Here is a 23,531-nt window from a genome sequence, read left to right as displayed (position 1 = left end):
CTGTTAGCAGTACTGCATATGGCTTTACGCCATTCTGTATTTTATGGCCTTTCGTGCCATTCTGAGATATAATAGCCTTTGGCTTTGTTGATTGTGTTTACTATACTTGGCCATGTGCCTAATGATTATTACAGCTTATTAGCTATTTTGATGCACACCGGAAGACACATTGTGACCGATGGTGTGACGGCCCGAGGTACTTGGTACCCAGTGCTAGTTTACCCATTTATCCAGTCCGTTCAATTTGTATAGGTTACTTGGGCATGGAAAAATATAAATGTAATTGAATTGATTATTAAAGGAAGTAAGGAAATTAAATATCAAGATAAAGAACAAGAATAATTTCAATAAAAAGAGACTCAAAATCATCATGAGAACGATTAATAAAATGCTAGAAAGATTTAATATCATAAGATGTAATTAGCCTACAAATAAACAATAAATTAGTAATTATTTATTTTCTTATATGTACAATAACTAGGAAATTTTTGCTTTTATTTGTATATTACATTTTCTTGTATTATGGCACCACCAAGCAAAAATGCTTAACGCATTAGATTTTCTATCACGTAGGTACTGGAGACACTGACGGAGAGCCTAGCAGACCCCAGACTGGGTGAGATTTACAGATTTGCATTAAGTACAGAGTCATCTCTATTTCAGTACATTCTTGGTAGAACTACTAGGCATCTTTTGGGATTTTATATTTTGTATTTTGTAATAAATATTAGTTTTTGTTCTGTACATTTGAAACTCATGTAATTATGTATTGATGTAATTATCTGTAAATTTGTGTTCATAAATAACATTTGAGTATTTATTTATAAATTGAGCATGATTATGATATGAATTGAATGAATGAAATTTGAGAAATTGTTGAGAAATGTTGAGAATGATTGGAAAAATATTTGGAAGTGTTTTCCACAGGTTCCAAAGAACTGTTTCCTCCATTTTTAGCTGGCACTCTGCCGGATTTTCTGTAAAATTTTCGAAACCTAAAATTAATTTAAAATTTCAATAAATGATGTAAAGGATATCAATTTCAAAAATTTCACTTAGTGACCCATAATTAAATAAATTAAGAAATTATAAGTATCAATAAGATAATATATAGTGCTCCGGAACACTGTGTGACATATCTTACTCGGCTACACTGTAGGCGGGTAAGGGGTGTCACATTTAGTGGTATCAGAGCACGGTTTAGACATTTCTGGCTCTAGATAGAGTCCATACCATGCATTGCATTCATAAGAGTCGAGGTGATACTAATGCAGATCTGTTTGTTTTACTTATTTTGGTTAGGATATGGACCTCACATCATAGAGAGCAGTCGATAAGGAGGTGGAGAGTCATGCTCCACTAGTGGTTGAAGCTGGAGGTAGGGGGGACCTGCTCCACCAGCACCAGAAGTGCCTATACAGCCTCCGCCGACTATGTTTCAGTAAATGGCAGAATTCTTCAGACAAATGGCCGGGGTTATGCCACCGCCACAGCCTCCACAGTAGAAGTCACATTTAGAAAAGCTCAAAAAATTTAGGGCTGTGGATTTCATAGGTAAGAAAGAAGATGACCCAATGGCGGCTGAGAATTGGCTAGACCGCACCATAAGCGTACTGAAGCAACTCCATTGCACCCCAGAGCTGAACTTGGAGGGTGCTGTGTCCCTGCTCCAAGATGATGCCTATCAGTGGTGGGATACAGTATCTAGTGAAATGTCCCCAGAGCAGATAACTTGGGAGTTCTTCCTTGTGAAGTTTAGGAAGAAGTACATTGGAAGTGTGTATCTAGAAGATAGAAGAAGAGAGTTCATTAGTTTGAGACAGAGATAGCTGACCGTAGTAGAATATGAGAGAGAATTTATGAGATTGAGTAGGTATGAGAAGAAGACAGTCCCCACAGAAGCTGAGAGGTGCAGAAGGTTTGAAGAGGGGCTAAATGATAATATTAAAATTATGATAACAACTTTGGGAATTTCAGATTTTACAAAACTAGTTGAAGCCACACTGAAAGTGGAAAGGGTCAGAGTAAGTGAACAGAATAGGAAAGATAGGCAGCGTAAGAGGGAATTTAGACTAGGGCAGTCAAGTATACCGACTGATAGTAAGAAGCTTAAGGGTTCTGGTTCACAAGATCAGACACAGGGCCAAAGAGGCCAGATTGGGATATCTATAGATAGCTCTCTTGGTATAGTAATGAGGGGATCAGCCCTAGTGCCAAAATGTATGCACTGTGGCAAGAGACACAAAGGGGAGTGTCGACTGTTAACTGGAGAGTGTTTCAAGTGTGGGGCTACGGATCATTTCATAAGAGATTGCCCTCAGAGGAGTGATTTGACAACTCCAGCACAAACTGATAGATCTATCCCCAAAATACAAAGGGGTAGAAGACCTAGTAAAGCTGAGACAGCTGATATTTCACAGAAGATTGTTTCTGAGATAGTCGAAAGGCCCGAAGTCAGGGTGGCACCATGGGTATATGCCATGGAGGCTAGAGAGCAGCCGAACCCAGATATTGATGAGGCAATACAAGGAAGTGAAGAAGTAAGGAGGTAGCAGCTCCTCGATTACTTAAGTTAGGTAAATTTCGAGGATGAAATTTAAATTAGAGGGAAAGAGTTGTAACACTCTCACATTAGCCTGACCGTACATTCTACTATTATGGTGACTAAGGTCTGTCCGGACAGCTAGAATGTTTGTATTTAGACTAGAGTGAGGAGTCATAAATAATTTAAGTAAGTGTAAGACAAATCAAGGAAAAATTTTAGAAATAAAATACAATAAAGTTAAATGAGCCGGTACCCCATAGATGGGTGACCCAACGAGAAGTTACGGTGAAGACAACTAGCAGCCTTAGACTCAGGGGAAACCCCGTGAAATAATTCTTGGGACTCCAGTAAAGAGTTATTGAGGGTTTGATGATAATAAATTGCTAAGAAAACCAAAGAAAAAATTAAATCAATCAGTACACATGATTTTAGCTCATTAAGCTAAACGGAGGGCAATTTGGTTATTTCACCTTCAGAGACGATTTTTGACCAACTTGTCCATTTAAGTAAGTGAATTATATGACATAAAATGTAAATAAATATTACTAAATATTTAATTAAAATTGGGTAAAAAAAATAAAGGAAAAGCTTAATAATTACATCATGCTTGTATAAGCATGATGCAATTAAAAAGGCCCAACCAATCAAAATGCAACAAGCCTTCTTAAAACAATTAAAAGAGATAAAAATTAACAAAAAAAAAAATCAGACTTCATCTCCTTCTTCAACTGGCCGAACTAGCTCCTCCCCATTTCCTCCATTTTCCTTTTTGTCCAAGCTTGGATCTCCTTGTTCCTTGCCCAAAACCCTAAGGCCCCAACACTAAATATACTCCTTAGCTCCTCTTTAAGAGTATGGCAGCCAAGAATTGAAGGAATTCTTAAAGTTTCACAAGACTAAGTTTGACCCCAAAGAGGTTAGTGCCTAACTTTTGCTTCCTTTCTTTCTCATATGTTGAAACTAAGTTGAATGAAGGTGAAATCATGAAAAATGATATAAATGATGCATGAATGAAGAATTGGATTTTCAGCTTGCTTTATGGGAATGGTAGTTTGATAGTTTTGATGGATTTGAAAGGGTTAGAAATGGTGATTGATATGTAAACATAAATTAGAAATTGATTAGTTTGCTTAATTTAATAAGTGATGGGTGAACCTATAATTGGGAGTTAGGGTTTTGAGAAGAAAATTGGGTAATTGTTCAATTGATAGGAAATTAATGTTCTAATGGTCAATTAGTGACCATTTAAGGCAATTTGACCCTAATTTAGAATGAATTGTGGCTTTGAGAATTGATTTGGTATGCTGCCTTATGATTGTGATTCTGGACCCTTTGAGTCCTGTGTGTTTGGGCAGCACTAATTGGACTTGTGTAGCTCCAATTGGTGCAAGGCTAATTGGAGGTAAAATTTGACACATAATGCCACATTTTTTATGAAGAAACCCTGCCTAGAAAACTAGCCTAAGTTGCCCAAAAATTTGACCAAATCAGGGTAACACACATGCTGCCTTGGAAAAATGACCAAATAAACAGTGTTTGTTCAATTGGTCAGAACACAGTGTAGAAAAGTCCAATTGACCTAAAATTTATATCAGTGAAACAAATTTTATGAAGAACACAACTCCAAATTCTGACTAGAACTTAATGAAATTACCCACCAAAATCAGGACACCAAAACAGCCAGAATTAGATTCTGCCCAGAAATCCTTGGTAGATACCAATCCATCCAGCCTTGCTAAAATTAGCATAACTTGAGTTAGAAAATCCCAAATGGAGTGATTCAAAAAGGGAATTAAAGAAGACACATAAAGGAACAACTTTCATGAAGAAAATTTTGCCAAATTTCCACTGTAGCAATAACTAATAGAACAGTAAATTTAAGACATGAAATCTAAAGATTTTAAATAACTTGCAATAAGCTTTGAAATGGTATTGGCAACAAATGCTAACACTTTTAGAATGTAAAATGTGGTATGTTGGTGATATTAGAACTAATATACCTATTGTCTATGAAAAAGTTAACATTTTAGTTGATTAAGGAGGAATAATAACTATTGAACTTCAATTGCAAAGAACCTCACATTTAAATTTGTAATGTGCCCTAGTAGGCCTAGTGTGATTGCTTTGGATAGGTTGGCATGCCAATACGATTTTGTTAGCAGTACTGCATATGGCTTCACGTCATTCTGTATTTTATGGCCTTTCGTGCCATTCTGAGATATAATAGCCTTTGGCTATGTTGATTGTGTTTACCATACTTGGCCTTGTGCCTAATGATTATTACAGCTTATTAGCTATTCTGATACACACCGGGAGATACATTATGACCAACGATGTAACGGCCTGAAGTACTTGGTACCTAGTACTAGTTTACCTGTTTATCCAGTCCGGTCAATTTGTATAGGTTACTTGGGCATGGAAAAGTATAAATGTAATTGAATTGATTATTAAAGGAAGTGAGGAAATTAAATATCAAGATAAAGAACAAGAATGATTTCAATAAAAAGAGGCTCAAAATCATCATGAGAACGATTAATAAAATGCTAGGAAGAGTTAATATCATAAGATGTAATTAGCCTAAAACTAAACAATAAATTAGTAATGATTTATTTTCTTATAAGTACAATAACTAGGAAATTTTTACTTTTATTTGTATATTATATTTTCTTGTATTATGGCACCACTAAGCAAAAATGCTTAACGCGTTGGATTTTCCATCGTGTAGGTATTAGAGACGCTGACGGAGAGCCTAACAGACCCCCAGACTAGGTGAGATTTACAAATCTGCATTAAGTACAGAGTCACCTCTATTTCAGTACATCCTTGGTAGGACTACTAGGCATCTTTTGGGATTTTGTATTTTTTATTTTGTAATAAATATTAGTTTTTGTTATGTACATTTAAAACTCATGTAATTATGTATTGATGTAATTATCTATAAATTTGTGTTCATAAATAACATTTGAGTATTTATTTATAAATTGAGCATGATTATGATATGAATTGAATGAATGAAATTTGAGAAATTGTTGAGAAATGTTGAGAATGATTGGAAAAATATTTGGAAGTGTTTTCCACAAGTTCTGAAGAACTGTTTTCTCCATTTTTAGCCGACACTCTGTCGGATTTTCTGTTAAATTTTTGGAACCTCAAATTAATTTAAAATTTAAATAAATGATGTAAAGGATATCAATTTCAAAAATTTCACTTAGTGACCCATAATTAAATAAATTAAGAAATGATAAATATCTATAAGATAATATATGGTACTCCGACACACTGTGTGGCTTATCTTGCTCGGCTACACTGTAGATGGGTAAGGGGTGTCACATGTTTCCTTGGTACAACTATATGAATTATAAGATAATATTCAAAGAATATAATCTAAAATCAATGATTATAATATCCGGTTGATGAAATATGTTATATGATGGATTTATATGGTAGTCCTAAATATGCTCTTTATGGTTTATTGGATGAGTATTGATATATAAAGTTAATCTTACAATATAAGGAGAAAGTATCATATTCAACAAGCTCATCAACAAGTTAACACTACAATAAATGTCAAATTTAGTAGTAACAATTTTTATTGCCAAGTGTATAAAATTTGTTGCTATAAGTTTATAGTAGTAATATATGAATTGTTGCATGTTGCTATTATAAAATTGTGGCCATAGATATTTTACAACAAAGTTGTGGTTGCTGCAAAATAAAATAGTTAATGGCAATAATAATTATTGCTGTAAAAAATTTTCAATAAAAACAATTGCTACCATATCTTTTTTATGTATCATTAGCAGTAATTATTCATGTTGCTGCAATATGTTAGCTTCATAGGTAGCAAAATTATGTTGCTATAAAATTTTTGCTACAAATTCTTACATTTATTATAGTGTAAGGATAAAGAATTTCAAGAATTTAAAGCATGGACAAAAGCACATCTATTTCAATTAAGAGAGCAATTGGATACAAGAAAAAGTATTGAAAATATAAAACCAAGAAGTCTTGAACTTATAAGGCAACAATAAGAGCAGCTTGAATTTGAAAAGTAGTTTGAAGAGTTTAAGCTTTAAGAACCACTTCTAGAGTTAGAGTTTGATGAAACCAAACAAGAAATGCTTGAGGAAACTATGTTGAGGAACAAAGAAGATCAAGCCATGAAGACTTTGATTAAAATTGAAGAAATTCAATTTGTGAAGCCAACAATGGAAATTGAAATTTTTGTTGTTTCAGTTGATTTTATTTGTTTTGATATACATTTCTAGAAATGTGTAGAAACAAATGAAGTTATTTGTTTCAAATTTGATATTGTTATCCAAGAAGATAATACCATGTGTTATCCTTGCTTGGTTTTTTATTCTCCCCCACTTCAAGACTTGAAGATAAGTTTTTTCCAGCCGGGGAAGAATAATGCAAAATAGGAAGATGAAAATCTTAATAAAATTTAGGAATTATGTTAACCATGAAAAATTAGGAAATTAACATTTCATTTATTTAGGAAGTTTATTGCTGTTATTATTATATTTAAGAATTATTTTATTTAGAAAGTTTACTTAATTTAGTATTCCTAATTAGAGTTAAATTGGGGTCTCTACTCCTAATTTAATTAGCATTCTAAGCTCTATAAATAGGGTTAAATGTTTTATTATTCAGTAGGTTTGGACTATAATTATTATTAAGATAAATAAAATTATTGAGAATTAATTCTCTTTTCTTAAGATTTATTCCTTGTTCCTTTTTGTTCTACATCAACTTGTCTCTTATTTTCTTGTCTCAAATGCTTCTTTTTGTCATAATAAAAAAAAGTGAAGCTTTCTTTGATATGACCCAAAGTGATGTCATCTTTTAGCCAAGAAAAATGTCCTTGCATTGCAACCATATCTGCCATGCAATTGCCATGCTTTGCCTTTTTATTTATTTATTTAACAAATAAGAGATATGGACCATGTTGATCCATTTGGGTGACTCGGATCCAATTCCTTCACTTATTAAAATGCCAAGGCCTCTCCCTAAGAACAATTTATCAACTTTAAAAGAAAATGTACACACAAACACACCCCTCACTGTTTCATGAAAGGCAAAATTTTTCGAATTAACTTTATGGCATTATATTTGATGAATGAAGTATGGTTCATTTAGTTTATGACTTTGAAGCTCTTGGATTTTACTATCTAGTATTTTTATTTTTATTTTTTAATTAAGTCTTGTATTTGGCCAATGTTTTGTGCTCATTCAATTTATCAAATAAGAATATTTAACTTTTTTATACTCTTTTTTTGTCAACTATAATCACTTTAAATTATCTTATGAATAAATAGTTAGTTTATTGAATATGTGAATGTTTATTATCACTTTTTATTCAATTATGAGTGATTGCTTCCATTGACAATTGTGATTGTGTGAACGATTACTTTATTTTTAAATGTGGATTATTTACTTAATCAAGTGTATGCCTCAATGCCAAATATATAGTAAATAAAAATAAATTTAAAAATTAAAATAAATTTTAAATCATATTCACATTAATATTTGAGGACAATAATTGTCCTCTATTGATTAGCATTAGGGACAACATTCATGCCAAATATATTAAATTAATATTAAATTTAGGGACACTAAATCTAATTGTCCCCTATAATATAATATTTGGAGATAACAATAGTCTCTTATATAATGGGGACAACTATTGCTCCTTTATCGTTAAAAAGATTCTAATCCCCATGTTAGGTGTCAAAAATTGTTCCCAACTATGAAGCGATCATCATCACTTAATATGAAAACGATTCAAGTCCCCATGTTAGGTGATGATAATCATTCCCAAATATAGGACAACTATCATCTCACTTAATATGGGAACGACACTTGTCCCTTTGTTAAGGGATGATAATCATTCACAAAAATGGGGACAACTCTTGTCCTTGAAAATGGGAAAGTCATCCTTAAGGATTTAGGGACGCTCATTAAGGGGACAAATATTAAGGGGACAAATAAAAATTAGATTTTGATGCACCAAGTACCAAACCACCAATACCCAGATCAACAACAACATCCTCGCCCTTAATTAATGATAACTCCTCCCACAACTTCTCTAAATAGCTTACCATGTGTAACCAGAAAGAAAATAGGAAAACTACTCCACACAAAACCTTATCTCAACATCAAAAGGGATGGAAGAAAATGATAGCCACCATCGAAAGCCAAAAAAATGCTATCTTAAAAGAATTCAACTTAAGGTTTTCCTTATTACTGATTGGGTGGTCATGGCATTCTGTGCTAGGTGTCAACCATGGTCTATGAGATGTCTGAAATGATTTAGAGAAATTATTTATGGTAAGAAAGAGTTGTAATGATATTAAGAGTTAATATCATTTCTCATTGCCAATAAGTAATGAGCCTAGTAAGTCACACATCTACACAAGCTAATCACCATTTAAAATGTGATTTAATTGATTAATTAAAGAGTTTAATTAATTAATTAAAGAGGTTTGGTTTGCAATAAGATTGCAAAGTCTCTAGCATGACTTGAAATCAAATCTAGGTTATTGGATGAATAGTATAAATTAAATTTATATTTAATTTGATTAAATATGAATTTAATTATGAGAAATTAATTAATGGAGATTAATTAATTAATTAATTCATATTTGATATAAATTGATTTAAAGAGGAGAAATTATAATTTTGGGTTGAGAACTCAAATTAAAGAGTAAGGGCATTGGTCTTTTCACATGGCGACATGTGGCACCATGAGATGGTGACACATGGCACCATATGATTTTGCCACTTGTCTTCCTATAATGGAAGACCACATGTCATGATTTAAATAGAGCTTAACACTTGACTTCATAGGATTAAATCAAATAATAATAAGATGAGATCTTGTGATGACATATGGCAAGGGAGTTAGGATTTGACCTAAGTATATAAAGAGAGGTTATAAAGAAAAATGAGCCACACTCTCTCTTTTCACTCATATGGAATGACAACATGGTGTCTCCTTCTCTTCTTCTATTTCTCAATTGTTTCAAATGGAAAAACTTAGATTTCCTCTTGAATTAAGTTATTAGAAAGTGTTTCTAACACCCAATACATTCATACAATCTTCACAAAGTATAAACCCCATCTGATAATTGGTTGACAAGGCTTGAGAAACCAATCTAGGGGCTGCCATTGCAACTTTGGTGTGTGTTTGTGGTGGACAAACTAGACGGACAACAATTGGGGTCCTAAGAACATCCTAAGATTGCATCAATTGTGCATCAAGAGGTTAGTACCTAAAAATCCCTCTTTTAGTTAGGGTTTAATTGAATTAAATGTTAATTCATAATCTTTAATGGCAAATGAAATTTTAATGCATGCTAAAATATGTTTTGGTATGCAATTGTGCATTAAAAATTGATTAGGTTCATAAGAAACTTGGTATGGTGCATATAACCTTAGAAATAATTTTTGAAATTTAAGGTTCTAATGCCCAATAATCACGCTTCCACTCCTTCATTGCTCACCTACACTGTAGGCGGTAAGGGGTGTTAAATTTAGTGGTATCTGAGTATGGTTTATGCATTTCTGGGTTTAGATAAAGTCGATACCATGCATTACATTTGTAAAAGTTGAGGTGACACTAATGCAGATCTATTTATTTTTCTTATTTTGGTTAGGATATGGATACTACTTCTTAGAGAGCAGTTAAGGAAGAGGTTGAGAGTCATGCTCCATCTATGGCTGAGGCTAGAGGCAGGGGAGAGCCTGCTCCACTAGCACATAAGGCACCTGTACAACCTCCACAGGCCATGTTTCAACAAATGGCCGAATTTTTCAGACATATGGCAGGAGCTATGCCACCGCCACTACCTCCACAACAGAAATCTCATCTGGAGAAGCTCAGAAAGTTTGGAGCTGTGGATTTCCTGGGTAAGAGAGAAGATAACTTGGTGGCAGCTAAGAATTGGTTAGACAGAACCATAAGCTTAATGAAGCAACTTCACTGCACCCCAGAGCAAAACTTGGAGGGTGTTGTGTCCTTGCTCCAAGATGAAGCGTACTAGTGGTGGGACACAGTATCCAGTGAGGTACAGCTAGAGCAGATAACATGGGACTTCTTCCTCACAGAGTTCAGAAAGAAATATGTGGGTAGTGTATACTTAGAAGAAAGAAGAAGAGAATTTATAAATCTACGACAGAGACAGTTATCCGTAGCAGAGTATGAGAGGAAATTCGTCAGATTGAGCCATTACAGAAGGGAGATAGTCCCTAACGAGGCTGAGAGGTGTAGGAGATTTGAAGAAGGGCTGAATGACAACATTAAGATAATGATTACAGTTTTGGGGATTATTGATTTTGCAAAATTAGTTGAAGCTGCATTGAAAGTTGAGAGGGTCAGAGTAAGTGAACAGAGCAGGAAAGATAGGCAGCGTAAGAGGGAAGTTGGAGCGGGGCAGTCATGTATACCGACTGATAGTAAGAAGCTTAAAGGTTCACAGAACCAGATATAGGGCCAGAGAGGCCAGTTTGGGATATCTGTAGCTAGCTTCCTGAGCACAGTAACAAGGGGATCAGCCCCAGTGCCAGAATGTACACATTGTGGTAAGAGACATAGAGGAGGCTGTCCACTGTTAAAGGAAGAGTGTTTCAAGTGTGGAGCTACGGATCATTTCACAAGAGATTGCCCCCAGAGGAGTGATTTAACAGCTCCAGCACAAGCTGATAGACCTACCCCCAAAATGCAAAAGGGTAGAGGACTTGGTAGAGTAGAGACTACGGAGATTTCACATAAGACTGTTTCTGAGACGGTCGAAAGGCCCGAAGCTAAAGTGGCACCATGGGCATATGCCATGTGTCGACACCATACTTTAGCCGATCCCTGAAATCAATAAACCTTGAAACCGATCCCTAACACTGAGTCTCCTTTTGCCAACTAACCACATTTTCGATCTCTCCTCAAAAGGAATCTAATCAATACTAAGTTCCCATATCATTTAAAGCCTCACCGATCTTTCAAGCTAATTGTCAAGTCCCCTTATCAGTCAATTATATTTCCGATCTTTCATGTCAAACGAGACTGAACCTACATTAGGCCTTCGTGACACCAGTCTTATTGCCGATCTCTCATTTAAAAGTTTGGGAATAATAAAGTTAAGGTTTCGATCCGGTTCAATGGTGATCCCGATCTTAAATGTTCAAGTCAAATTTCCAATTTTAATCAAATCCCATTCAGCGTTGGTTCCCTGCCGATCTCATGCTTATTGTGTTTTCCGACCCCTTACACTTAGATCAATAATCACTTTTAGTTGTTGTTTTAATATGCTCAGACAATCAAGTACTTAGGCAATTTAGAGATTTTCCGATCACATCCATTCATTAAACAAAAGGGGAACTTTCATTACATTTAAAGTTTGTATAAGTCATTCGGCGGGAGGATCACCCCAGCCTAATTTACATTTTGCTCGTTTCCTCTCTCATCCTCAGCCTCCTCCTCGCTTTCCTCTTCGTCTTAGGGAGCCAGGTCGACCATCCAGAAGAAGTCCTCCTCGGGATAACGCTTCTTGAGCTCGGCTAAGAGATCCATATGAGCATTCACATAAGCGCTGGCCTCCCTTGTCACCGCCTCATCTTCTTTCGCTTTGAGCTCCTCAGTGAGGTGAGCAACCTCACCGGCCCGGAGCGCCTGAACTTCTTCAAGAATATGATCTCGCTCGACTAGAACATGAGCTTGCTCGGCCAGCTTATCCTCGTAGAACTTCATCCGCCCCTCAATTTCAGATATGTAGTTCTGAGCGGATGAGAGTTGGGATCGGAGGGAAGCCACTTCATGACCCATCTTCTCGACCTCCTTACCCAGGCGGTGAGCCTTCTCCCGGACGATGTGCTGGTTCACCAAGCACTCCACGTTCAGGCTCATAGATCGGATCAGGATGTCATCAAGATTGTCCGAAGACAGCCTATCCCGATCCTCCCAAAGGCAGATGGAGGACCCCAAGACTTTAGCAAAACCTAGGTTCTCTCAAACCGTGCAGTTCTTCTCCAGCGAATGAATCAAGATTTGGGCACCGCGGGAAAGGGTCCTTAAAGGAGGTTGAGAAGGACCCCCTTCCGTGCTCGAAGTGACTGGAGGAGGTGGAGGCGGCTCTTCTTGGTGAGGAGGAGATCGGACCACTTCTATGACCGGTGGTCCCGAGGGTTGAGATGAGCCTCCTTGTAATTCCCCAGGTTCATGACCGGGCGTTTGAAGTAGCTCGGAACGCTTCATCTCCCACACCTTCCGGGAAACCTCCCTCTTCCTCTTTCGGCTCTCCTTGGAAGCTTCGCCGCTTCCCATACCTGCACAAAGAAAAGGTCAGTGAGATCGCTAAGGTCCAAAGATCTGAGATGTAGAAAATACCGATGCCGAGGTCAGAGAGCTGAAGCCCGCGATCTTCGCCAGTGATCAACTCCATTGTCCAGTGATGTAGTTCGGCAGTCACTGCATCCAAACAAGAGAACTTCTCTCTGGCCGCCTGATCTTTTAGCTCCATCACCATCAGGCCTTCTTCCCTATTTAGGGTGATGCGCTTCGAAAGCAAGGGGCCCTGGTGCAGCCATCTGCGAGGGAAACCCTCAAAGTAGTTCGGAGTTTTGCTCCTCATAATGAAGAAGCGATTCTTCCAATTCTTCAGGGAGGAGGGCAGATTGTTAAAGAGCCCACAATGTGGCTTCGCCTGGAAGAACCAATACTCGTCATCCTTTCGAGGAGTCAGCCTATGCAGTTCGGCGAATACCTTAGCTGTAGGACGGAGTCCCTTAGCTCGGTAAAGGCCCCTGAAGGCTACTAAGATCCACCACGAGTTCGGGTGAACTTGGGCGATGAACACTTGGTGAAATTTTAAAACATCCTTGAAGAAGTCGTCAAGAGAACCGCAGACCGGCTTTTAATTGTTCTTCGTAGACCATGATCATATCGTTCTCCTCGAAGAAGTGATCGGCACGAAGATCGCCGTGACACTTAATCAGCTCGTAGGAATCAGGCCAAATGTTATACTCTTGGCTGAACGACTATAGATCGGTTTCTTGAAGGACTGATGGCAGTTTGTCCATGGGAAGATTTTCTCTCCCTGAAGAAGGTACGTGCCTTGATGGTGCTCCTTGCCCCCGAGCTGGAACAGAGGCCCTAGGAGGTTCAAGTCGCACATTTGATCCGACCACCTCCACTTCATCAGACGACCATGAGATCTGAACAGAAGGGGGGCTTGCCACTCTCTGACCCTCGGCGCCGCTCATTTTCACAGGAAATAGAGAATTTAAACTAATAGAAGGATCAAAACCCTTACCGGAGCTTGATCGGTGTCGGAAGAACTTGAGAAATCGAGAGAATTTTGGAATCTCTCGCAGGATGCTGAAAATGACATCAGAGAGCAACTGGTTGACCCATCCCCTATTTATACCCGTCTGAGCATTTAATGCTCACAGTGTTCCAGGCGGTGCATCGGTTAGCGGGACTCGCTAGCTTTTCTGACACGTCTCACGAATATTCCAGAAATTCCATAAGGAGAGATCGGGTAGTTAGAGATCGGTGAATTAAGGCGAATGTTTGGAAGTACGGATCGGATAAGGGCTGTTCAGTTAGGAATCAGATCAGATAAACACACCAGAGATCAGAGAATAATCAATGCAATAATAATAAAGTGATAATTGACAAAATAAAATTTTATTTCCAAAAAGTCAAATTACATCATTTGGGCGATCTCAAGAGATCGGATTACATTAAAGGTCAAATTACATCATTTGGGCGATCTCAAGAGATCGGCAGTACATCCTATCTAACGAAGGTCTATGTCAAAGCCTAGTCTCGTGGCTGAATCAAAAGATGTGTTTGATTAGGAGACCGGCCATCTACAGATGTACAGCTCAGATGGGGTGACTATGACTCTCATGAAGATGGAGAGAGTCATCTCCACTGTCATCGACTAGAACCAAGCTGTAGTCGGGACGCCCGATGTGGTGAGGAGCCAAATGAACTTCAAGGGGCAGTCACCGATGTTAAGGGGAATATTAGCAGTCTTCTCGCCCGAAATGAGTTCGCCGATTATATCGGTCGAACGATTCAAGATCGACACGATTGAAGTCCTCGATCCAGAGTGGTAAGTTAGTCTGTTTCTCTCACTGTCATCAAATGAGGTTATCATAATTCTCCGATCACCGAAATCGTAAATTTTCAGTCGGGGAATAAAAAGAACAATCGAAAAAAGATTAAAATCCACTATCATAGCCGGGACTACTGCCGGAGCAGTTAGAACAGGAACTGTGAAAACAAAGAGGAAAAATCAAATGTGGGGGGGCTTCCCGGTTGAAGGTATATATATAGGAAAAATCCGAGCATTTATTACAACGGATGCTTCGGAAATCAAAGGAGTAAATGCTTTGACTGAACCGAACCAGAAAGAGGAAAAGACTGGAGCAGGAGAGATCGGAAGAGAGGAGCCCGGCATGAGAGATCGGAAAAGGATAATGTTGGAAAGACCGGAAAGGAGGGGAGGTCGGAAAACAAAGGGAATAAGACAACTTCCGCTAACTGTCATCATAATCAGAGCCGAGGTAGTTAAAGCGTTGCAGATGAAATCTCCACCGCACGCCCCAGAATCGCCCGCATTACTGACATGCGCCAGAGTATGTCATGACAGTGCTGTACATCCTAATCTCCACCATTGATCTTACTTGTAAGAGCGAGCCCGGAGCCCTTGGATCAAAGAAGAAAACGACAAGACAAGCGCCTTTCACTCCTAGCCCTCGAATCGCCCTTGACAAGAAAATTTTGGGCCGTCAGATTAAAAGAGAGAAAGGACAAATATTCTGAAAGGGATCTCAGCCGTTCGTTCTGATTCTCTTTAATTCCCGAGCCTCAGATCATGTCTTTTAAAATCCTAATCCTCCATCTCCCTCAAAACAAATCCTGACCCTACATGGGGAGCACCCAGTTCCTATAAATACCTGCATGAAAAAACTGTTCAGGGGACGAAAAAAAGAGGTAGTTACTATAGCGAAAGAACTCTGAAACTTAATTCAGTTCGTTACTCTGCTATTTTCAAGCTTTCATAAGAAAAACTTTTGAAACCAGTTTTCTGAAGTGTTTTCTTGCAAAGGGATTTTTGAATACTGGAACTCCCCGTTTTCAGTTCGTTCATTATCCTGTGACGCTCTCACTTTCAGTTCTTTGTTATCTTTATTTCCACTCCCTTTGTATAAGCTCAACTTTATTCAACTCGGTTATTATTTTGACCCGATTGCATTTTAGTGAAGCATCCTTCATTTCAAGGCGAACCTCAGCTCTCAGGCTAAGCAGCCCGCAGTCCTATTATGTTTTATGATTCTGTAGTTAGTTCAGTAGATTTGGCTCCCTACAGGTGAGTGCTTATATCTCTGCTTTGTCAAGGGCTCATTTTATTTTACGTATTTCCTTTATTTTTATGTTTGTAATTTTCACCAAGTTTATATTGCGTTATAAAATGCGAAGAAGATCATTCTCGAGTTTACTTCTTTGTTAATCAGCCCATTCTTTTGTTAATCTTTGTTACTTCTAAATACAAGAGTTATAGTTGGATAAAATATAGGTAACTGTATCTTAAGCGTTTCTTTAAAATAATGAAAGGTCTGAATAATAAGTCAGGAAAATAGTAAGGCCGAATCACTAGAATAACACAAAAGACAATTGGGTAAGACGTCACAAGGCAGAGTAAAATCGAACCTTAGATAAATAAATGGAATAGATCGGGTATCAAAAGGTACTGGTAAGGCGACCACATAGGAGGTCAGAAAATTCAGTTTGGTATCCCCTGTCCAGTCACAAGGTACCAATGAGTTAAAAGAAGCCTTATTCCGATCCCCGGCATCTTTGAATGCCAGAACCCTTAGTCCTAGGCTCTTACGAGGTGTAACTGTAATCAAATTTAGAGAGGTCGGAAAAGTCCTTATCTGACTCCCATTAAAAAAGAGATCGGAGGAGAGTTCTTATCCGATTCTCAATCTAAAATTTTAACAAATATTTAAAAGAGATCGGAGGAGAGTTCTTATCCGATTCTCAATCTAAAATTTTAACAAATATTTAAAAAAGATCGGAGGAGAGTTCTTATCCGATTCTCAAGCCTAAAATTTCGAAAAATATTTCAAAGAGATCGGAGGAGAGTTCTTATCCGATTCTCAATCCAAAATTTCAACAAATATTTAAAAGAGATCGGAGGAGAGTTCTTATCCGATTCTCACCTAAAATTTTAATAAATATTTAAAAGAGATCGAAGGAGAGTTCTTATCCAGTTCTCACCTAAAAATTTTAATAAATATTTAAAAGAGATCGGAGGAGAGTTCTTATCCGATTCTCAAACCGAAATTTCCATAAATATTTAAAAGAGATCGGAAGAGAGTTCTTATCCGATTCTTAACCAAAATTTTCATAAATATTTAAAGGTGATCGGAGGAGAGTTCTTATCCGATTCCCAAATCAAATTTTAACAAATACGTAAAATGATTTCCCCTAAAATAAAACTAATACGCAACGACAATTCACTAAGATTGTCTCATTTACTTATGTATCTGGGTAATCCAGATTGGTGAAAAATCAAATATTCCTTTTTGTCAAAAGGATTAACATTTCCATTCGAACCCTCCTAACTATCAATTCTAATTTATAAAGAATGTGAAGTTAAATCTGCTTACCCTCATTGAGGGACAAGGTGGGGTGCCTAACACCTTCCCCACCCGTTTACGGACCCCGAACCTAGAATCTCTATTCTTGAAGTGGTTTCATTTTAATTTATTTTCGTAAATGGTTTTCTTTAATTTCCCTCAAAATTAAAGTGGCGACTCCTCACTCTTTCCCACTTTGGTGAGGGTTCGTCCAGGCGATCGCAAAACACCTTGCGACAGCTTGGCGACTCCACTGGGGACTGGTCAGTTTTCCTTAAACCCCAGCCCAGAGGTTCAAAAATAGATTTAATTTTATGAACTAGAATTATAGTTAGATAGGTTCAATTTACGAAATTCGAAAACCTTAATCTGTTGATGTTTGTTATTTCCACTAACCGCTTTGTTTGTTTTTATTTTATATCATACAGCATTTTTCGTCTAAAAAAAAAAAGAAAAAGAAGAACTCCCCCATATTAGGAAGAGGTAAAGGTGTCCCTTCACACACTGAACACTCACATAATGTCCTCACACACTTCAGCCCTATACCCGGGCTTTCTTACCCTTTTAAGAAGTAGGAGGGGGTCATGTAGCGGTACCCGTGGGTTTTACCCCATTAGTATTCGTGAAGGCTTCTGCTCAGATTGAAACTCGTTCTATTTACTGTGATACCCGTGGAACTTTCCCAACAGTATCATGGGGAATAGAATGGGGCTCTACTGTTTACAGTAGGGGCAATTTGGGAACCTGTGGCTTTTAGAAAATTAGATCTTGAGCTTAAACTATCACGATAGCTGAATGCCGTAGTAAGCTACCTTATAAGATAGAACTATCCAATTAGGCCGCACCTAGCCGGTACTAGGACTCTCCTTATTTTGGGACAAAAGGTGCATACTTACTCTTACTCTATTCTGCTTGTGTTTTATTTTGTTCTTATTTTTAAGGGTAATCTTGAATCATACTGTCAGGAAAACCTACACACTTTCCTACTTTGATAAATGTGTAGGTGTTGCTCTGCCAACAGTATAATTCAAAATTACCTAAATTTATCCTGCTAATAAGTTTTTCCTGCAGGCATCACCAAATTAAGGTCTGTAAAAGGATAAGCATCATTTTTAACATGGCATCCTCGAGTCAGTTGGCAGAAGAAGTTCTTAGACCAGAACAGAATGCTAAACCATTGTTTAGCAAATTGTGGATGGATAGTATGACTCCCGTAGGAACCCCCTCGCTAGGGTTATGCGAAAAATTGGATGTGCTATATGGACAGATATCATAAACGCGCATTCAATCCAGTCATTCACCGTCAGACTATCAAACGATGCTATGATAAAAATGATGCAATTATCCTTCTGCATATTTCATCTTGGCTCTCAGATGCCACCGTATCCTTTATCTACAACTGGACCCTTTTAATTTTTAATTCAAAATTCATTGAAAATTTTCCTTTTTACTTCTTATAGAAAATCAACATTGCTTCAAACAAAGCAAGCCTGACTAGACACGCAGTTCAACCCAAACGAGTGTACTTAACAAGATCACGAACAAAGAAGATAATGGAAGACCAGGAACAAGTCCAGAACCTACAAGGACAGGTTTCTAAATTGAAAGACCAAGTCTTGGAGCTCATGAGACTAATGAGGGAAATGTCCCATAATAAGCCTACTTCAGACCCTAACTTACCACTACCTCCCCCGCCTCCTACAACGGGTGATTCTTACTATGCTTCAACCTCTTTCACTTTCCAGCCATCGATCCCGGATCCGACAATCACTGTCAATCCGACCCCACTAAATAATGAACCACCTTTCTCCTATTATCCGGCTATCTTAAATGCCGAACCATCCCCTTCAGTCCTGATCCCTCCAATTCATTCCGCCCCTCATTTCCTAACTGGGGGAGTATCTCATGCAGTGGGAGGAGAAAATAAAACGAGAGAAAATGAGAAGCTATCCGCTCTAGAAGAGAGATTGAGAGCCATAGAGGGGCTGAACATGTATGGTTCAGTCGACGTGGCATCGCTGAGATTGGTGCCTGATGTGGTGGTGCCACCTAAGTTCAAGGTGCCGGACTTCGACAAGTACACCGGGAACTCAGACCCCCGCATTCACCTGGGCACCTACATTGCTAAAATGTCTGCCCTGACAGAAGACGACAGACTTCTAGTCCACTTCTTCCACGAGAGCCTCTCCGGGGCAGCCCTGAGATGGTGCATTCAGTTGGACAGGAGCAAACTGCACTCCTGGAAAGATTTGGCAGATGCTTTCCTGAAGCAGTATAAATTTAACTGCGATGTGGCCCCCACAAGGAGAGACCTCCAAAACCTAGTACAGAGAGACAAGGAAAGCTTTAAGGAATATGCCCAAAGATGGAGGGAGAAGGCTGCAGAAGTATATCCTCCAGTCACTGACAATAAACTATGCTCCTTGTTCATTGAAACGTTGAAGGCTCCTTATTTCAATCTAATGATTGGAAATACCTCCAACAGCTTCTCGGATATTATCCAAGTTGGTGAGAGGATAGAAGCTAATTTAAGGATGGGACGATTGCAGAAGTTGACTAAGAATCCTGCGAAGAAAACTGTCGATTTCGGCAAGAAGAAAGAGGGTGATGTGCATTCCATCACCCGTCAGAACACCCAAACTTCATTACCTCTAAATAACTACTGGCTATACCCTCCCCCTCATGGCCAAACCATTACAAACATTTCACCCCCTTTCCCAAATTATCCTCACCCGCGCCCACAGTATCCACCACCTACAAATTACCAACCCAGGCTGCCTCCTCCACCTACTCAACCCAGACCACCTCAAAATAACCCGAGACCACCAAGAAATCCTGATCCACCTCTTCCCCTACCACTTAGCGAAATATACCGATACCTCGTCAGTATAAACCAAATAGTGCCGATTCCCCTTGACCCAATTCAACCGCCATACCCCAGGTGGTATGATGCTAGTGCCCGGTGTGAGTATCATGGAAGGGCACAGGGACACTCAACTGACAACTGCGGGGCCCTTAGGGGAAGGGTACAGGCCCTGATCAGAAATGGTTGGTTGAAGATTGAAGGAAATGGCTCTCTTTCTAATGTCACATCAAACCCATTGCCCAATCATGGTGCAGGTAATGGTGTGAATATGATAGAACCTGGGGATGAAAGCAAAGAGTCTCCTTTAGAACCATCCGTTGATGTCATACAACTGGTCTCCCTATATGAAGCCCTAATCTCGCCAATTGCTGAGGGGCAAGAGCTGGACAATTGGATAGCAGAGGACATTCCTATACTCAATTTTGAGTAAAGTACTTTTGGTTATCAACACTTGATCATTTTGTCCATGATGACAAGTGTAATACTGTAAATGGACCCTTTTTCTTATGTCATAAATATTAATGAATTAATAGCGCATGTTATATCCAATTCTCTTCTTCTTTCCTTTTTGAAATCCATTCTTACAATACATTCCATTTTCTTTTCTTCAGGACTATTCATCAATTAACACCTAATAATTCAATAGACTCAGAAATTTCTCTGGTTAATTTTGAAATCCCCATAACTGCAATTACTTCAAGTGATTCTATGGTGGAACTCACAGAAGAAAGGGATGAAAGAGATGAACCTTCCCTAGTGCCTTGTGGAGACAAAACGCACACCATAAACTTAGGAACAGAAGAAGTGAAAAGGGAACTTAAGGTTGTGAAGAGTGAAGAATTAGAAGATATGATCAGTTTGCTCAAGGAATTCCTAGATGTATTTTCTTGGAGCTATGATGATATGATTGGTTTGGACCCTCATATAGTGACGCACAAGATTCCCCTAATTCCGGGGACAATCCCAGTAAAGCAGAAACTAAGAAGAATGAATCCTGACACACTGCTCAAAGTTAAGGATGAGGTCAAGAAACAGTATGATGCTGGGTTTCTGGAAGTAGTCAAATATCCCCAATGGATAGCTAACGTTGTCCCAGTAATGAAGAAGGACGGGAGAGTCAGGGTATGCGTTGATTACAGGGATCTTAATAAAGAAAGCTTGAAAGATGATTTCCCTCTTCCACACATTGATGTGTTAGTAGACAATGCTGTGGGATTAGGCAGGTGTTCGTGTATCGATGTGGCATCGGGGTACAATCAAGTCCCAATGGATGAGGAAGACAAAGAGAAAACTGCTTTTATCACTCAATGGGGGGTATTTTGCTATCGGGTCATGCCTTTCGAGTTAAAGAATGCTGGCGCCACCTACCAACGCGCTATGGTCACATTATTCCACGACATGATGCATAAAGAAGTGGAGGTGTACGTGGATGATATGATCATCAAATCCAGAGGAGAAGAGAGCCATGTGCAGGTGCTGAGGAAAGTATTCGAGAGACTCAGGAAATATCAGCTGAAACTGAACCCTGCCAAGTGCATATTCAGAGCTAGATCTGGGAAATTATTGGGATTCATAGTAAGCGAGAAGGGAATAGAAGTTGATCCAGACAAAGTCCGAGCCATTCAAGAGATGCCATCCCCGAAAACAGAAAGGGAGGTGTGTAGTTTCCTAGGAAAGTTGAACTACATATCAAGGTTTATTTCCAATCTCACCGCTAAAGCTGAGCCTATTTTTAGACTACTCCGAAAGAACAACACCACTCAATGGGATTCAGTTTGTCAAGAGGCTTTCGAGAAAATCAAGCAGTATCTGTCTAACCCACCAGTATTAGTTCCGCCAGTGGCAGGAAGGCCTCTGATTCTGTATATGGCAGTTCAACAAAGCTCAATGGGATGTGTTTTGGGGCAACATGATGATACCGGCTGAAAGGAGAGGGCTATTTATTACCTAAGAAAAAAGTTCAATGATTGTGAGTCAAGGTATTCTTTCCTAGAGAAAACTTGTTGCGCGTTAGCCTGGACAGCAAATCGCCTCAAACACTACATGTTGAATCATAAGACCTGGCTCATGTCCAGGATGGATCCTATTAAGTATGTATTCGAAAGTCCATTCGTGCTAGGAAGGATAGCCAAATGGCAGGTCATACTCTCCCAATATGACATTGTCTATATGACCCGGAAAGCAGTCAAAGGTAGCGTGATTGCTGATCTCCTAGCAGAAAACCCTATCCAGGATTATGAAGCTCTGGATTTTGAATTCCCTGATGAGCATATTAATGAAGTAGACTGCGGAGAAGAAGAGCCAGCTGTTGTATGGGAAATGTATTTCGACGGAACTGTCAATTTGTCTGGTAGTGGAATCGGAGCTGTATTGGTATCCCCGGATGGAAAACACTTTTCGATAGCTATACAAGTTGCCATCGAAATGAAAGTCAGGAAGTTGGAGGTATATGGAGACTCAGCCCTGATCATTTATCAAGTCAAGAGAGAATGGCAAACTAAGGATCCAAAGCTAATCCCATATCAGAAGTACTTACTGGAGCTGATCAAGAAGTTCGAAGAAATCTCTTTCACTCACCTTAGTCGAGACAAGAATCAATTTGCAGATGCCTTAGCCACCCTGGCTGTTATGGCTCAAATGGAAGAAGGGCAGACGACTCAGGTATTAAAGATTAAAGCAAGGAGAGAGCCGACTTACTGCTTCATGATCGAAGAAGAACTTGATGGTAAACCTTGGTACCATGACATCTTGCTTTACATCAGAACCAGAGAATTCCCCTCAGGGGCAAGCAAAAATGAAAAGAGAATGATTCGGAGATTAGCTTTGGGATACTTCCCCAGTGGAGAAATTCTATACAAAAGGAGCTCCAACGGCGAATTGTTGAGATGTATGGATGCAAAAGAGGCGAAGAGAATCCTTTTCGAGACTCATGAGGGAAACTGTGCAACCCATGCCAATGGGCATATGATGGCTAACCAAATCATGAGACGGGGGTATTTTTGGACTACCATGGAAAAGGATTGTGTCGAGTATTTCCGAAAGTGCCATAAGTGTCAAATCTACGCAGATCCGATAAATATTCTGCCTCACCAATTGTTCAACCTCGTTTCACCATGGCCTTTCACAATGTGGGGCATCGATGTAATTGGTCCCATCAACCCTAAGGCATCCAATGGGCATAGATTTATCCTGGTGGCTATCAATTATTTTTCTAAATGGGTCGAAGCGACATCATATGCTCACATTACACAGAACACATTTCTCAAATTCCTCAGAAATAATATCATCTGCCGGTACGGCCTCCCCAATGAAATCGTCACTGACAACGCCAAGAACTTGAATGGTCCAAAGATTCAGAAATTATGTGATCAATACAAAATCTGACATCTCAATTCCTCACCATACCGTCCCCAGATGAATGGAGCAGTGGAAGCCACAAACAAAAATCTCAAGAGAATAATCTGGAAA

Source organism: Hevea brasiliensis, chromosome 10 (assembly GCF_030052815.1).
Source record: "Hevea brasiliensis isolate MT/VB/25A 57/8 chromosome 10, ASM3005281v1, whole genome shotgun sequence".
NCBI lineage: Eukaryota > Viridiplantae > Streptophyta > Magnoliopsida > Malpighiales > Euphorbiaceae > Hevea > Hevea brasiliensis.
Note: the sequence above shows the minus strand (reverse complement) of the source record.